Raw genomic sequence first — 14282 nt, 5'->3', positions numbered from 1 at the left:
TATACATAATATGGTTTGTGACATGAAGAAGGCATTGATACAAATCTAAGATCATCATTGAATTTTACAGCACTGAAAGAGGCCACTCATTCCATTGCACCTGCACTGAAAGGACTATCCCTACAGTCCCATTCCCCTGCCTTTTCCCCGTGCCTTTTACATTTCTTTCTTTTTCACATATTTATCCACTTCTCTTTTAAAAGCTATGGTGGATTCTGCTTCCACAATTGTTTCTGGTAAAGCATTCTATGTTCTAACAATCCTCTCCCCAAAAAAAAATCCGAACCTGTCCCTTTGCTCTTTTGGTGACAATCTTAAATTTATGTTTTCTAGTTACCAATTCACTAGCCAATAGAAATGGTTTTCTATATTTAACTCATTATTTTGAACACCTCTATTAGATCTCTTTCTAGCCTCCTTGTTTAGTGAAAGGTGTCCCAGTTTGTCTGGTCTCTCCTCATAAGCAAAGCCTCTCAACCCTAGTATCTTTTTTGTACCCTCTTTGTGGCCTTAATGTCATTCCTAAACTACAACACTCATTGGCAGAACAATGACCCATGATATACATAGTACACCAATATAAATCAGACTACCATTATTAAAAAGAAATCACTATACACTATACATTACAAACGAATATTTATTACTCTGTAATAAAAACAGAAAATGTTGGAGAAGGTCTTCGACTTGAAACGTTAACTCTGTTTCTTTCTCTACAGATGCTGCCTCATTTGCTGAGCTTTTCCAGCATTTTCTGTTTTTATTTCAGATTTCCAGCATCCGCAATATTTTGCTTTTGATTTATTATGCTCTGATGTTCAAGGTTGTTTACAGTGGACATCGTACATAGGTTTGGACTAAAACAGTTACCACAGGATGTAATGTGTTAAAATGAATAAAACACATCAGATAAACACATCACATACAATGAGGTACTATTGCAAATGTGGGGATTGGCAGCTATATATTTCTTTACAAAGACACCATTCACAGAGAACTGGCAAATTAGTAATGTGGAAACTATATCCAAAGGGAGGAGTTTTGAGAAAATTGGTTTAAATGTAACCTCTATAAAAACCTTTTAATTACATTTGATAGTTTTCTCATGTGAGATCTTGCAATTTACAGATGTTTACAAAGAAATTGTCAAACATAAAGGAGAAGGAAATTATTTAAATGTGTAGGCAATAATGTGATGCTCATTGCCCATAGTGCTGATGTCCATTGGGCCCAGGTGACCTGAGGCCTGCTGTGCAGCTATTACGCAGGCCATGAGATAATGTGGTTGGTAACTGCCTGTGGTGTTGAAGACTTACACACAAGGCATGTGCTAAGCTCATTAAGGCCTCAAAATAAATTTGAGCTGCTTTCCCAAAAATATGGTTTCAGTGCCTGAACAACTCAGCATTACATAAAACATGTGCTGGATGGGTCTTTCCTGTTCATTGCATCATGTAGCTGAATATTGACATAGTCATTTTATTGTTAATTTCTGGGCCACAGCTATTCACTTCTTCTCAAGGGTGCATCCCATTTACCATCTGTGAATGTTAGCTTAGGGAACCATTATTGAGCTTTGCCTAAATAGGATAAATGGATATACTGCTGGCCAGCCATCTCTATCTGCTAATTCTAGAGGAGGAAAGGGAGGGATCAGAGGAGGACAGATACAGGCCAGCCTATAACCTAATATGTCTCACACAACCTCACCCTGGAAAGGGGAATTGCTATAGAACAGGTAGAGAAGAAGAATACTTGAGAGAGATGGCTGCATAGATAGGACAATCGGATACAGCTTCCACACGACCATCAGATACAGCATCCAAATGACCATCGGATACAGCATCTAATGTTGTATCTGGGTGATACACAGAGCATGAGGGAGCCAGAGCAGTGGGGACCTTAGGAACAGGAGTAGGCCATTTAGCCTCTTGAGCCTGTTCTGCCATTCAGTGAGATCATGGCTGATCTGTGACCTAACTCCATACACCTGCCTTAACCCCACATCCCTTAATACCTTTGGTGAACAAAAATCTATCAATCTCAGATTTAAAATTAACAACTGAGCGAGCATCAACTTCCATTTGTGGAAGAGAGTTCCTAACTTCAACCACCCTTTGCCTGTAGAAGCATTTCCTAACTTTGCTCCTAGAAGTCCTAGCTCTAATTTTTAGGCTATGTCCCCTAGTCCTAGACTCCGCAACCAGTGGAAATAGTTTATCTGTATCTACCCTATCAGTCCCCCTTAATATCTCGAAAACTTTGATCATATGACCCCTTAATCTTCTAAATCTCAGGGAATACAACCCTAGTTTGAGTAATCTCTCCTCGTAATGTAATCCTTGGAGACCACGTATCATTCTAGTAAATAGTAAATGATCTATGTACATGGATCCTTAAGTCTCTTTGGACCTCCACTGTTTTGAGCTGGGTGAGAATGTGCCAGCTTTCTGGTGAAGGCCGCAGACGGGTATTCATCTGAAAAGAAGGATGTTCAAGTAATGTCACACCTTTGTGTAAGCACTAAGGTCAGTCTCCAAGGATCTGTAGCAGCTGACAAGAGTGTGCATTTGCGGTAAGATCAGGAAAGTGTTTTCCATCCCGCAGATATCATTGGAGTCTGTCACAGTCCCCACCTGAGAAGCAGTTTAGGACCAGTAGGTGCCTCCTCCCCCTCCATGGAAGCACAGACGGTAGCCCAAGTGGTTTGGAGGACAGATTAGACAGAATCTTGCATGCTTGCTTTAACAGATACAGGCCGCTGTCTTTCAGAATCTGATAGCTGCTATTAGACCAGATATCCATCTGATTAGCAGATAAGTAGATCCAGGGCCCAACAGAATAGTGACATCTGGAAACTGCTTGCATGAGGCTGCGATTTTTCAGGACAGCAGCTCATGCCAGGCATCCTGCTTATCTCCTCAGAGCACCAAGTGAGTGGCACATAGGAAGCGAGACCAAGCTGCCCATATGGAAGCTCAAGAGATGCAACCCGCAGAAATCCCTTAGGACCAAGCTGTCATGAGGGGAGGGCAACCTCAGTCCCGTGTGCCTTTTGTACCATAAGAGCATCCACTAACTCTCAGACTCAATCTAGGTGTGAAAGAATAGGATGTGTGTGACCAGATGCAAAGAATTTTCCACATCAATGCCAAATTTGCTGAAGTTGTCATGATGCCTTCATTCTCAGGAATTCTGCTTTTTCTGATCTTTTCAAGCAATATAGTCAAGTAACCAAATGGCTTGTTGGGCACAGTGTTCCCTTTGCTACCATGAATAATTACCCCTCTGTGAGTTGCAAGAAAAGCAGCTGAGAAGTGAAACTAGAGTTGTCATTGAGAGAACTTATGAGGGTTTCAAAGGTATGCTTTTACTGCATGATGAATCAGGAGGGAGTCTGGAATATGCTCCCAATGTTGTATCACACATTTTGGTAACTTGCTGTGCCCTTCTCAACTTTGCACTCAAAAAAGGCCTGGGCAATGAGATTCCTAGATAGCTGGCCCCAGCAGTGTGATAAAACTGTATGGCTCTATTGTGCTGCTGCCTTGCTGTCATTCCATGTTGGATGAACTCCTCAGCTCTCCTAAAAGTGATTTCAGTTACTTGACGAATGCCTCCCCAGATGCCAACTTGGCTGATATTACACAGGTCCGCTGTGGCTGCTTAAAAAGAGATGGTAGTATAGAGATTGGGTGTGGTGATAACTTTTACAGCCACAGACAGAGCTGGCCAGGCATATGATCTTGGTTACAGGTCTTCATGCAGAAGCTGATACAGCTCTCCCATAGCCTCTTTGGTGAAGTGCGCTATCCTCACGGAGAGCTCCTCATTGAGATCTTCATAAGATCTGCATTGCTTATGAATTCTTTAGGGAAGGTCAGAATCTTGTAGGGTGCATTCTCCTTAAATGCTATCCCACTGTCCTTTTCTCCATCTTGTACTGCTCCTCCTCCATTAAAATAGAGAGTAGGGAAATATCAATTGAGAATCACATAACTATTACTCAGAGCTTCTGACTGTGGTGGGGGTAAACATATCCCGGTGATCTGACAGGCCCTCAGGTAGTCAGAGTCAAGGTCAGCTCTATCCAGGTGCAATTACAAAAAGAACTACACTCCCAAATATCTTCCGATACGCGAGGAATCATTCTAAAGCTTTTTCAGGTTGCAGGCTCCAAAGTAAAGCACTTCTGCCAGTATCAGATAAGTGTTAAGTAACAGGTTTTGGTCACTCATATGCCGGTCACCCTCATTTACATCAGTACACACACATGCACATGTACACACTTTTTTTTTATTCGTTCATGGGATGTGGGCGTCGCTGGCAAGGCCAGCATTTATTGCCCATCCATAATTGCCCATGAGAAGGTGGTGGTGAGACACACACAAATACATACAAACATGGGCTGGCCCTGACCTGAACATAAATATCACTGTAGCCATTATAGAGTGGACACCTGGCAGATATGGGTCCTGCCCCAAAATGCACCCCAAAAAATGCCGGTATGCTATACTTACATCCCAAACTTATTGAAAAAGACAAGTAAAATTGGGACTTGAGACACTCGATCCTATTGCAATTATTTTCTTCTCTTATTTGAGTCTTAGTATTTCATAAACAACTCTATGTTGCTGTGAACATAGCACGTAATACTGCTGCTACTTTTTCTGCTTCCCCATAGTGTTCAAATTAAAGCTTTAAATACACAGTGTAGGTATGCTGTTTCAATAATTGCCAGTAAATGTTTCCTTATGTGAGACATGTAGCAACTTAGGTGAACTGAAATTGACAAACAAAACCAAAGAGAAAAGTAATGATAGCAAATGTGCCATAGAGTAATAAAACCTAACCAGTCCCCAGTGCATAGTTAGGATTCCCACAACAGTCTTTATATGCATTTTTTGTTATAGAGCTCCAGCTGTGTAGACTCAGCTCAAACAACTTCCTGCAAGAAGTATTGGATATGGATATGGTCTAGCAGTTACTCTACAAATTGCTTGATTCCAGAACCCCTGACTTGTAGTTTTAAAGGTACACAGGAAGGCTTTGTCACACCATTATTATTTTTTGGAGGTGGTGCCATGTCTGTGTTTCTATTTAGCAGTTTATTAGCAAAAAGAAATGCTTAGCCAGAATTGTTTTTTTGAATTGAAGTCTTGTCATTAGTTTCTTGTCTTCTCTCTCACCATGTTGTTTTATTGAGTGTTGCTGTGCTTGAGAAATGTTATATGCTCTGCATTAAAACAGCAAAAAGTGTTAAGTGCTCTGCTCAGTTGTACTAGGCATTTAATGGCCGAACCAGCGGTCGAGGCTGCTCAAAAAACAGCCAAGGAAGTTTTCAATTTTTGCTTGGGTGCAGGAGGAGGTCCTCCTGGGCTCCCCAAAGAATTCTAACTCACTGCCGGCTCATTTGAGGCCACCCCTTGGGATCGCCTCCTATCCTCCCTTGGCTTACCTACTGGCCAGCTCAGCTTGGGACACATCAGATTTCCTGCCTTTCCAGAACCAGCGAGCTGCAGAGGTGCACTAGGTGCTGCAGGTCGTCGGCAGCTCGCTAATGAGGCCCAAGCCCCAAAATTGCTTGTGCCTCATGCCGGCATACACACACAGGCAGTGTGTCACCCTGCCGTCTTCGCATCTGTTTTTGGGCGCTACTTGAAAATAGCCCCAACAACTTTTCTTAATAGCTAATTAAAGCCACACTTCTTCACTTGTAAAAGTGTTTTGTCAGTACTCAGCTCCTTCCACTTTCTCCCCATAACTATACAGTCCTTTGTTGATAGGAGAATAGAATGGGCAACCCTGCCATCGATCCCATACTTTCATTCATTTCTTTCTATGAGGGCACACTTGAGGACTAAATGTTAATTGTTAAATTACCCCTTGTGGCAAAATGGATTTTGTCTGATTTCTTGAGCTGGATATTTTAACTTTCATATTTCTGTAATGTTAGGTTCAGTATGTTTCTTCAACAGTAAGCCAGCAGCCTAGAATTAGTGTCATGAAAATTGAATTGAGGTATTAATTGATAATGAGTGGAAGGATCATTTTGTGTAATCTCAAACATTGTATGCTGTCATGAGAAGATCACTCCTTATGACATCTGGTGGTCTCAGTGTCATTCCATTTCTTTCACACCATGGGGTGGGGGCCTTAGCTAAGGTCAACATGTGGGAGCCCTCTGCTCTCATATCAAAGGATAGGTATTCTCCTCAGGTACTAACCTTGATTGACAGCTCAGTAAGTGGAGCCCTCTATCTCACAGAGTTAATGAGGTGGGCTTTCTCCCACAGACATAGAGAGTGATCTCAAGAAAGAAAGATAAAAACTTGCATTTATAGAGCGCCTTTCACGACCTCAGGATGCCCCAAAGTGCTTCATAGCCAATGAAGTGCTTTTGAAGTGTTTTAATGTCGGGAACCTATGTTCTCAGAGCAGCAGTAAGAGGCTGTTTCATATTTTAAAAGTTTGAACCAGTTTAGTTTTGAAAGGCTTAGCTGTAGAAGTACGCCTTTGTGTGGAGAACTAGTATACTGTCTCCTTATTATTTTCTATAACAGGGGAGTGTAGGAAAATTGAACTTACTCACTGTGAAAACTATATATTGTTCATGCTTGTATTTTATGTAAATAAACCAGTTAATGGACTGAAGCTGAGCCCCATCTTGGACCCCCTTCCATAAAAAGAGGAGAATTCAGATGGCAGCACATATCATAATGGTTCTCTGATATGATCTTTGGGTCATTCTATCATTGAACTAATTGTTGGGCAAAAAAAGTGTATTCCGGAATGTAGAAAACACAAGGTCTGCTTATGGGTGTAACCAGTAATGCTGAAACTGAGAGACTATCTAGTGCAACATACCCAAAAATTGACACTCCTATTTCCTTATGTTTTTCCTCCCTGTTTCAGTTAATCTGTATGGACCAGCAAACTAATTGCCCTGGGGAATTGCAAGTCTCAGCGTAAACTGTCTCTTAGTTGCTAGTTCATTTCTCAGGCAGTGAAAGTACCATGTTACCAAAAATATATTTTTTGTTCTGAGTAGAAAATACTCTATAAATGATTGTAAGATGGATAAACATATTGCAGACACTAGATCTTCAACATTTAACTTGCACACCAATGATCTTCCAACTTGTAAAATGGTGCTCAAGAGGACCACATACTTGCCTGGTGCTGTTCTCAGTGCAGTTGAAATACTTAATTATGTTAGAATTCAAAGATTTTATTAGTTATCTCACTGAGGTGATTTTCCTTTTATGACATGAAACTATTCTTGTCAGCAGATTTCTGGAGCAATTATAGATACTACAGCCAAGAAAACATTTTAAAGATACAACAGTATGCCAGGATTTTGGGGGTGATTTTAGGAGGCAGTTGGGGGCGGGGTGTCACCGAAAATCACGGAAATCCCGTTCAGATTCGGAAGCCGGCTCCAGCCCTCCGACTTCCGAGTTTCCCAGGGACCCACCTGTGTGCGCGCGGGCAACCTGAAAACAGAACACTTTACCTGTGACAGATGAAGGGATTAGAAAGATTTTTAACTTGGCTGGGCGGTTTGCCCACTGCTTCTGATTCACGCCTCGTGAAACCAGACATGAAGGGCCAGATCAGGGAAACAGAAACTAAATAAATTAAATAAAAAACCATTGCATGGAAGTGAAAACACTAAATGAACCTACCTTTGAAACCTGCTCTGATGTCCGATATCTCCCGTTCCGAAGTCCCCCTCTTCACCCTCCCAATGTCCTCCCGATTTCCCCCTCTTCACCCTCCTGATGTCCCCCTGATCTTTCCCCGATCTTCCCCCGATGCCCCCCCGATCTTTCCCTCTCCCACCCGATCTTTCATTCTCCCCCCCGCCCAGGTCTTCCAGGCTGGCTGCCAGGCGCGAAACCCGGAGAGCACGTTAATCATCAGCAATCACCATGCGATCGCGTCGGAAACGTAAGTTTGGTTCATGCGGGTTTGCCACATGCACCTTCACACCTGCCCCCCCCCCCCACCGCTGCCACTGCCAACCCCCCACCATGGTAAAATTGAACCCTTTATTCTTTTATTATTGTGTTTAGCTACTGTCTCCTATTTTCACCATGTTTTATCCTCATGTGCTGTAAGAAGTATTGGCTTAATCCTAATGTGATTTCTGTGTTATTTTGCCAACAAACTCCAAATTTATAATTGGCTTTGTAAATAGGGGTATTGAATACAAAACAAGGAAATCATGCTAAACCTTTTAAAGTCACTAGTTAGGCCTCAGCTGGAGTATTGTGTACAATTCGGGCACCACACTTTAGGAAGGATGTCAAGGCCTTGGATAGGGTACAAAGGAGGTTTATCAGGCTGATACCAGAGATGAGGGACGTCAGTTATGTGGAGAGATTAGAGAAGCTGGGATTGTTCTCAGAGCAGAGAAGATTAATGGGAGACTTAATAGAGGTATTCTAAATTATTAGGGGTTTTGATAGAGCAAGTAGGGAGAAACTATTTCCTCTGGCAAGTGGGTATATAACCAGAGGTCATAGATTTAAAATAATTGGCAAAAGAACTAGAGGGAAATGAGGAATTTTTTTTTCACACAGTGGGTTCTTAAGATCTGGAACGCACTACTTGAAAGGGTGATGGAAGCAGATTCCATAGGAGCTTTCAAAAGGCAATTGGACATGTACTTGAAGAGGACTAATTTGCACGGTTATGGGGAAAAGTCTGGGTGTGGGACTAAATTGGACATGTCTTTCAAAGAGCCAGCACAGGCAAGACAGGCCGAATGGCCTCCTTCTATGCTGCATCATTCTATGATTCTATTACAATAAACAAGGTTGAAATATATTTTCCTAAAAGCTTGTAAATTTCAACCTGCTAATATATGAACACATAGAGGCAGAATTTCTATGGGGGATCTCTCGATTGTCCACTTTAACTCTGTCGAACTAGAGGCAGAATCCCCTCAGAAATTCCATACATGGCCAGTTATGATGTTTCTCCAAGGTTTCTGCTGATCTTCCACTGGTGTTCCGGTGAACAATTGGGAGATCCCGCCACAAATTCCAGGAAAACTTATTTTCTTTAATGCAGCTGAGCACAATTTATTTAATGGTACTTTGACAATTTACAGAACAGGCATTTTGCAAATTGTTAAAGAAAGCTATCAGATGGCTATAAAATCAGCTAATGGGCAATTTGATAACCAAAGAATGGGTGCAAACGCAGTCATGATGTTGGCTCCTTTCATCTTAAATACATTTCTGTAATGGAGATAATTTTTTGTCTTCACCGCATGGACGATAAGCTGGCGGAACAGATCACCCACAGATCACCCATTCCACCATGGAATGAAAATTGGGTGGGTTATTTTACGGTTGGCAATCTGTTCTGCCAGATTACTGCTTATGTGAAAACAAAAATTGACCCCAATGAGTCTCCCACCTGGTTTTTAATATGATTGAACATCTCAATCTCTTTTGGCCAATTGGAGATAGTGATTCTGGAGTTCAGGGGATGTGTGAATTCTTTAGTGGTCCAGGTAATCTAACAGAATGTGTCTCCAGGTTTCTTGATGGTCCCCATAGTCCTCTGTCCCATGTTCTGACTCAAACTGGCTGAGTAGAAGGTTTGCATTTAGTTTCCTAGGATTTAATGGAGATGATAATGTATCAGTTCCAATGGATATAATATACTTGAATTTTGAGAAAGTATTTGATAACAGTCTACATCTGATACTTTTTAAAGAAGATTAAGGCTCATGAAATTAGTGGCAAATTAGCTAACTGCATTGAAAGCTGGCTTTGCAATCAGAAAGATCCGTAGATACGGGGGTGGTGTCAGAGGACTGGAGAATTGCGAACGTTACACCCTTGTTCAAAAAAGGGTGTAAGGATAAACCCAGCAACTATAGGCCAGTCAGTTTAACCTCGATGGTGGGAAAACTTTTAGAAATGATAATCCGGGACAGAATTAACAGTCACTTGGACGAGGGTGGATTGATTAGGGAAAGCCAGCATGGATTTGTTAAAGGCAAATTGTGTTTAACTAACCTGATAGAATTTTTGATGAGGTAACAGAGAGAGTAGATGAGGGCAATGCAGTTGATGTGATGAATATGGACTTTCAAAAGGCATTTGATAAAGTGCCGCACGGGAGGCTTATCATCAAGATTGCAGCCCATGGAATAAAGGGGGCAGCAGCAACATGGATACAGAATTGGCTAAGTGACAGGAAACAGAGAGTATCGGTGAACGGTTGTTTTTCGGACTGGAGGGAGGTGTATGGTGGTGTTACTCAGGGGTCGGTGCTGGGACTACTGCTTTTCTTGATATATATTAATGACTTGGACTTGGATGTACAGGGCACAATTTCAAAATTTTCAGATGACACATAACTTGGAAGGGTAGTAAACAGTGAGAAGGATAGTGATAGACTTCAAAGGATATAGACAAGCAGGTGGCATGGGCGGACACGTGGCAGATGAAATTTAACACGAAAAAATGCGAAGTGATACATTTCGGTAGGAAGAATGAGGAGAGGCAATATAAACTAGAGGGCACAACTCTAAAAAGGGTACAGGAACAGAGAGATCTGGGGGTATATGTGCACAAATAGTTGAAGGTGGCAGGGCAGGTTGATAAAGCAGTTAAAAAAGCATACGGGATCTTGGGCTTTATAAATAGAGGCATAGAGTACAAAAGTATGGAAGTCATGATGAACTTTTAAAAAACACTGGTTCAGCCACAACTGGAGTATTTTGTCCAGTTCTGGACACTGCACTTTAGGGAAGATGTGAAGGCCTTAGAGAGGGTGCAGAAGAGATTTACTAGAATGATTCCAGGGATGAGGGACTTTAGTTACATGGATAGACTGGAGAAGCTGGGGTTGTTCTCCTTGGAACAAAGACGGTTGCGAGGAGATTTGATAGAGGTACACAAAATCATGAAGGGTTTAGACAGAGTAGATGGAGAGAAACTGTTCCCATTGGCGGAAGGGTCAAGAACCAGAGGACGACCGCACAGTCCTCGTGGAGACGAAGTCCTGTCTTTGCACTGAGGACACCATCCAACATATTGTGTGGCACTATCACCTGCTAAATAGGATAGATTCAGAACAGATCTAGCAGCTCAAAACTGGGCAGCCATGAGGTGCTGTGGGCCATCAGCAGCAGCAGAATTGTATTCCAGCACAATCTGTAACCTCATGGCCCGGCATATTCCTCACTCTACCATTACCAACAAGCCAGGGGATCAACCCTGGTTCAATGAGGATTGTAGAAGAGCATGCCAGGAGCAGCATCAGGCGTACCTAAAGATGAGTTGCCAACCTGGTGAAGCTACAACTCAGGACTACATGCATGCTAAACAGCGGAAGCAATATGCTATAGACAGAGCTAAGCGATTCCACAACCAACGGATCAGATCAAAGCTCTGCAGTCCTGCCACATCCAGTCGTGAATGTTGGTGGACAGTTAAACCATGAACGGGAGGAGGAGGCTCTGTAAACATCCCCATTCTCAATGATGGCAGAGTCCAGCACGTGAGTGCAAAAGACAAGGCTGAAGCGTTTGCAACCATCTTCACCCAGAAGTACCGAGTGGATGATCCATCTCGGCCTCCTCCCGATATCCCCACCATCACAGAAGCCAGTCTTCAGCCAATTCGATTCAGGCCACGTGATATCAAGAAATGGCTGAGTGCACTGGATACAGCAAAGGCTATGGGCCCCAACAACATCCCGGCTGCAGTGCTGAAGACTTGTGCTCCAGAACTAGCTGCGCCTCTAGCCAAGCTGTTCCAGTACAGCTACAACACTGGCATCTTCCCGACAATATGGAAAATTGCGCAGGTATGTCCTGTCCACAAAAAGCAGGACAAAGTCAATCATCAGCAAAGTAATGGAAGGTGTCGTCAATAGTGCTATCAAGCGGCACTTACTCACCAATAACCTGCTCACCGATGCTCAGTTTGGGTTCCGCCAGGACCACTCAGCTCCAGACCTCATTACAGCCTTGGTCCAAACATGGACAAAAGTACTGAATTCCAGGGGTGAGGTGAGAGTGACTGCCCTTGACATCAAGGCAGCATTTGACCGAGTGTGGCACCAAGGAGCCCTAGTAAAATTGAAGTCAGTGGGAATCAGGGGGAAAACTCTCCAGTGGCTGGAGTCATACCGAGCACAAAGGAAGATGGTAGTGGTTGTTGGAGGCCAATCATCTCAGCCCCAGGACATTGCTGCAGGAGTTCCTCCGTAAACAATTTTACAACACCAAGTTATAGTCCAACGATTTTATTTTTAATCCCACAAGCTTTCGGGGGCTTTCCCCTTCCTCAGGCAGTGTGGTCTTTTCCACACCGCCTGAGGAAGGGGAAAGCCCCCGAAAGCTTGTGGGATTAAAAATAAAATCGTTGGACTATAACTTGGTGTTGTAAAATTGTTTACAATTGTTAACCCCAGTCCATCACCGGCATCTCCACATCAGGAGTTCCTCAGGGCAGTGTCCTAGGCCCAACCATCTTCAGCTGCTTCAACAATGACCTTCCCTCCATCATAAGGTCAGAATTGAGGATGTTCGCTGATGATTGCACAGTGTTCAGTTCCATTCGCAACCCCTCAGATAATGAAGCAGTCCGAGTCCGCATGCAGCAAGACCTGGACAACATCCAGGCTTGGGCTCATAAGTGGCAAGTAACATTCACGCCAGACAAGTGCCAGGCAATGATCATCTCCAACAAGAGAGAGTCTAACCACCTCCCCTTGACATTCAACGGCATTACCATCGCCGAATCCCCCAACATTAACATCCTGGAGGTCACCATTGACCAGAAACTTAACTGGACCAGCCATATAAATACTGTGGCTACAAGAGCAGGTCAGAGACTGGGTATTCTGCAGCGAGTGACTCACCTCCTGACTCTCCAAAGCTTTTCCAGCATCTACAAGGCACAAGTCAGGAGTGTGATGGAATACTCTCCACTTGCCTGGATGCGTGCAGCTCCAACAACACTCAAGAAGCTCGACACCATCCAGGACAAAGCAGCCCGCTTGATTGGCCCCCCATCCACCACCCTAAACATTCACTCCCTTCACCACCGGCGCACAGTGGCTGCAGTGTGTACCATCCACAGGATGCACTGCAGCAACTCGCCAAGGCTTCTTCGACAGCACCTCCCAAATCTGTGACTTCTACCACCTAGAAGGACAAGAGCAACAGGCACATGGGAACAACACCACCTGCACGTTCCCCTCCAAGTCACACACCACCCCGACTTGGAAATATATCGCCGTTCCTTCATCGTTGCTCGGTCAAAATCCTGGAACTCCCTACCTATCAGCACTGTGGGAGAACCTTCACCACACGGACTGCAGCGGCTCAAGAAGGCGTCTCACCACCACCTTCTCAAGGGCAATTAGGGATGGGCAATAAATGCTGGCCTTCCCAGTGATGCCCACATCCCATGAACGAATAAAAAAAATACATAGATTTAAGGTGATAGGCAAAAGAACCAAAGGTGACATGAGGAAAATCTTTTTTACACAGCGAGTGGTTAGGATCTGGAATGCACTGCCCGAGGGGGCGGTGGAGGCAGATTCAATCATGGCCTTCAAAAGGGAATTGGATAAGTACTTGAAAAGAAAAAAATTGCAGGGCTATGGGGATAGGGCGGGGGAGTGGGACTAGCTGGATTGCTCTTGCATACAGCCAGCGTGGACTCGATGGGCCAAATAGCATCCTTCCATTCTGTAACCTTTCTATGATTCTATGAAAAGCGGAACATAAGAAATAGGAGCAGGAGTCGGCCATACGACCCCTCGAGCCTATTCTGCTATTCAATAAGATCATGGCCGATCTTCTACCTCAACTCCACTTTCCTGCTCGATCCCCATATCCCTTGCTTCCATTAGTGTCCAAAAATCCATCTATCTCAGTCTTGAATATACACAACGACTGAGCACCCACAGCCCCCTGGGGTAGAGAATTCCAAAGATTCGCAACCCTCTGAATGAAGAAATCTTTCCTCATTTCGGTCCTAAATGGCAGACTCCTTATCTTGAGACTATGACCTGTAGTTCCAGACTCTCCAGCCAGGAGAAACAACCTCTCAGCATATACCCTGTCAAGCCCTCTCAGAATCTTTCATGTTTCAATGAGATCTCCTCCCATTTTTCTAAACTCCAGAAAATATAGGCCCATTCTACTCAATCTCTCCTCCTAGGACAACTCTCTCATCCCAGGAATCAATCTAATGAACCTTTGTTGCCCTGCCTCTCAGGCAAGTATATCCTTCCTT

At 43.5% G+C, this 14282-nt stretch overlaps 1 protein-coding gene and 1 long non-coding RNA gene across 2 annotated transcripts in view; one reads left to right on the top strand and one right to left on the bottom strand.

The window, feature by feature from the left end:
- Positions 1-14282, top strand: part of LOC137314905 (peroxidasin homolog) — a 573760-nt gene that overhangs the window by 432499 nt on the left and 126979 nt on the right. The window lies entirely within an intron of this gene.
- The window catches only part of LOC137314921 (uncharacterized), a 94030-nt gene continuing 88874 nt past the window's right edge, over positions 9127-14282 (bottom strand). The window contains exon 3 of the long non-coding RNA XR_010961267.1: positions 9127-9632. This is a non-coding gene — a long non-coding RNA (uncharacterized lncRNA). The remainder of the gene's footprint in view (positions 9633-14282) is intronic.

This window comes from Heptranchias perlo, chromosome 3, assembly GCF_035084215.1.
Source record: "Heptranchias perlo isolate sHepPer1 chromosome 3, sHepPer1.hap1, whole genome shotgun sequence".
NCBI lineage: Eukaryota > Metazoa > Chordata > Chondrichthyes > Hexanchiformes > Hexanchidae > Heptranchias > Heptranchias perlo.
The sequence above is the reverse complement of the archived record's forward strand: the minus strand, read 5'-3'. Positions and strand labels throughout refer to the sequence as shown.